Here is a 4,520-nt window from a genome sequence, read left to right as displayed (position 1 = left end):
GCAGGCTCCCAGGCTAGGCAGCGCCCGGCGCCCGCGGCCGGCGGCTCTTATAACCTGGGGCCGGGCTCTTCAGCCAATCAGGCGGCAGCCACGAGGCTCGTTCTGCCCCGCCCGCCTCTCTCTTAGCACACGCCCTGGCCGCCCCGGAAAGGTGCGGGCTGAATCCTGTAGCCGTGTTCCGGCGCCGCGCTGGAGCCGCCCGCAGGTAGCGAGGCTGGCCACTGAGCGCGGCTCTACCAACAAAGCCCAGATCCAGCCCCTGGATCCTGGCCGGGCTTTCCAGTGTAGGGACCCGAGAAATAGGAAATCAGTTTAGCTGCCTTTCAACAAGTTACATCCCGACACCCCCGCTCCTTGAAGCGCAACAGCACTTGTGAAACTTTGGCCGCAAACCCAGAAACCATGCCATTAAAATAGACAGCTCTCGTTGCCACCAAAAAATAAAATGACATCAGTGCATCCTCTTGCAAGAAAACTCCAAGATGTGTAATATTGTGGCTGGATCTGGCTAAATTTTTACAGTCAAACTCAAACCCTACTTTGTCATCTAAATTTAATACATAGGCAGTTTCTCCTAGTCCACTGGAATACTGCAGATGATGCAAATCCTAATTTGTGCTGCTCACCAGGGATCCTTTCAGAAAGGATCAAATTTATCGGTTAATTTGCTATTCAAAATTATAACTTACCCCCTCCAAAACAACTCAGACATTTAAAGAGCATCCAGCTAGTATAACAATAAAATAAGAATGAACAAATAAAAACAATTTATAGTAGCTTTCCATTCCCTGAACACTGTGAAAGTTGTTATAGATTTATTAGGTTGTTATACTTTATCCAGTTTATCCACATCTATCCTAAAGTACCGTGACCAGAATTGGACACAGGACTCCAGCTGAGGCCTTACCAGGGCCAAGTGGAGTAAGACAATTACCTCCTGTGTCTACGGGTACGTCTATACTTACCTCCGGGTCCAGCAGTAAGCAATCGATCTTCTGGGATCGATTTATCGCGTCTTGTCTAGATGCGATAAATCGATCCCGGAAGGGCTCGCCATCGACGCCGGTACTCCTGTTCTGCGAGAGGAGTACGCGCAGTCGACGGGGGAGCCTGCCTGCCGCGTCTGGACCCGCGGTAAGTTTGAACTAAGGTACTTCGACTTCAGTTACGTTATTGACGTAGCTGAAGTTGCGTATCTTAGTTCGAAGTGGGCGGTTAGTGTGGACCAGCCCTTACATACAACACTCCTGTTAATAAACCCCAAAATGATATTAGCCTTTTTTGCAGCTGCATCACATTGTTGACTCACATTCAATTTGTGGTCGTCTATAACCCCCAGAACGTTTTCAGCAGTTCTGCCACCTAACTAGTTAATCCCCATCTTATACTTGTGCATTTGATTTTTCCTTCCTAAGCACACTATGTTGCCTTGTTTTTATTGCATTTCATGTTGTTGATTTAAGACCAATTTTCCAATTTGTCAAGATCATTTTGCATTCTAATCCTGTCCTCCAAAGTGCTTGCAAACTCACCCAGCTTGATATCATCTGCTAATTGTATAAGTATCCCCTCTTCTCTATTATCCAAGTCATTAAAGGAACAGTCACAAGAGTGAAATGCCTGCAAGCTGCACGGAAACTTTTAAAAAACACATAATAGTAGTTCAAACTATAGGTATACCCCAAATAAAAAAAAACAGTAAGAGGACCCCAAAAATGCCAGCATGGCTAATCAGAGTCAAAGAGACAGTTGAAGACAAAAGTCATCTTTTAAAAATTCAAAGTCAAATCCTACTGAGGAAAATAGAAAGGAACATAAACTCTGGCAACTCAAGTGTAAAAGTATAATTAAGCAGGAAGGCTGCCAAACAATCAGTGGGGCCACTGGATGATCATTGTGCTAAAGGAGCACTTAAAGAAGACAAGGCCTTTGCAGAGAAGCTAAATGAATTTTTAAATTGGTCTTTACTGCAGACAATGTGAAGGAGATTTCCACACCTGAGCCATTCTTTTAGATGACAAATATAATGAACTGTCCCAGATTGAGGTGTCAGTAGAGGAGGTTTTCAAGCAAATTGATAAATTAAACAGTAATAAGTCACCAGGACCTGATGGTATTCACCCCAGAGTTGTGAAGGAACTCAAATATGAAATTGCAGAACTACTAATGGTGGTATGTAACCTATCGCTGAAATCACCCTCCGTTCCAGATGCCTGGTGGGACAGCAAATGAAATGCTGATTTTTTAAAAAGGCTCCAGAGGCGATACTGGTAATTATAGACCACTAAACCTAATTTCTGTACCAGGAAATTGGTTGAAACTATAGTAAAGAACAGAATTATCACACACATAGATGAACATGGTATGTTGGGGAAGAGTCTACGTGGCTTTTGTAATAGGCAACCATGCCTCATAAATCTCTTAGAAATCTTTGAGAAGGTCAACAAACATGTGGACAAGAGTGATCCCCTGGACATAGTGTACTTGGACTTCCAGAAAGCCTTTGATAATATCCCTCACCAAAGGCTCTTAAGCAAAATAAGCAATCATGGAAAAAGAGAGAAGGTCCTCTCATGGATCAGTAACCGGTTAAAAGATGGGAAACAAAGGGTAGGAATAAATGATCAGTTTTCACAGTGGAGAGAGGTAAATAGGGGGGTTCCTCAAGGATCTGTACTGGGACCAATGATGTTCAATATATTCATAAATGATCTGGAAAAGAATAAACAGTGGCTAAGTTTGCATATGAAATAAAATTACTCAAGCTAGTTAAGTCCAAAGCTGACTGTGAAGAGTTACAAAGGGATCTCATTAAACTGGGTGACTGGGCAACAAATTGGCAGATGAAATTCATTGTTGATTAATGCAAAATAGTGCACATTGGAAAACATAATCCCAACTATACATACAAAATGATGGGGTTTAAATTAGCTGTTACCGTGAAAGAAAGAGATGTTTGAGTCATAGTGGATAGTTCTCTGAATACGTCTGTTCAGTGTGCAGCAGCAGTCAAAAAAGTGAACAATTTAGGAACCATTATGAAAGGGATAGATAATAAGACAGAAAATAGCATAATGTCACTATGTAAATCCATGGTACTCCCACACCTTTAATACTGCATGCAGTTCTGGTCTTCCCCCTCTCAAAAAGATAGAATTGGAAAAAGTACAGAGAAGGGCACCAAAAATGAGTAGGGAGATGGAACAGTTTCCATATGAGGAAAGATTTAAAAGACTGGGACTGTTCAGTTTAGGAAAGAGACAACTAAGTAGAGATATGATAGAGGTGTATACAATCATGAATGGTGTAGAGAACTTGAATAAGGAAGTGTTATTTGCCTCTTCACATAACACAAGAACCAGGAGTCACCCAATGAAATTAATAGGCAGCAGGTTTAAAACAAGCATAAGGAAGTATTTCTTCACAAAGCGCACAGCCAATCTGCAGAACTCATTGCCATGGGATATTGTGAAGGCCAAAAGTATAACTGGGTTAAAAAAAAATTAGATATGTTCATGGAGGATAGGTTCATCAATAATTATTAGCCAATATGTAGGGCCCTACCAAACTCATGGTCCATTTTAGTCAATGTCATTGTCAAAGGATTTTAAAAATAGTAAATTTCATGATTTCAGCTATTTAAATCTGAAATTTCACGGTGTTGTAATTGTAGGGGCCCTAACCCAAAAAGGAGTTGTGAGGAGGTCGTAAGGTTATTGTAGGAGGGGTTGCGGTACTACTACTCTTACTTCTGTGCTGCTGCTGGTGGTGGCGCTGCCTTCAGAGCTGGAGAGTGGTGGCTGCTGGCTGGGAGCCCAGCTCTGAAGGCAGTGCAGAAGTAAGGGTGGCAATACCACAACCCCCCTAAAATAACCTTGGGACCCTCCCAAAACTCCCTTTTGGGTCAAGACCCCCAATGTGAGAAATGCTGGTCTCCCTTGTGAAATCTGTATAGTATAGGGTAAAAGCACATAAAAGACGAGATTTCATGGTGGGGGAGACCAGATTTCACAGTCCGGGACATGTTTTTCATGGCCGGGAATTTAATAGGACCCTACCAATATGGTCAGGGACACAACCCCATGCTCTGGGTATCCCTTTACCTCTTCCTGCCAGAAGCTGGGACTGGACAACAGGAGATGGATCACTTAATAAACTGGTCTGTTCATTCCCTCTGGAGCATTTGGCACCAGCCACTGTTGGAAGCCAGGATACTGGTCTGACCCAGTATGGCCAGTCTTGTATTCTTCTATTCTACTCGATACATCCTCCCTGTTTGACAGCGAACCATTGATAACTAGTCTTTGAGTATGATTTTTCAATCAGTTGTGCGCCCATCTTAGAGTAATTTCATCTAGACCACTTTCCTTAATTTCTTTCTGAGAATGTCATGTGGGACTGGATCTAAAGCCTTACTAAAATCAAGATGTATCACATCTACTGCTTCCCCACATCCACTAGACCAGTAATCCTATCAAATAAGGAAATCAGTTTGGTTTGGCATAACAAATCCATGCTGG

The sequence above is a fragment of the Trachemys scripta genome, chromosome 1, assembly GCF_013100865.1.
Source record: "Trachemys scripta elegans isolate TJP31775 chromosome 1, CAS_Tse_1.0, whole genome shotgun sequence".
Classification (NCBI taxonomy): domain Eukaryota; kingdom Metazoa; phylum Chordata; order Testudines; family Emydidae; genus Trachemys; species Trachemys scripta.
The sequence above is the reverse complement of the archived record's forward strand: the minus strand, read 5'-3'. Positions refer to the sequence as shown.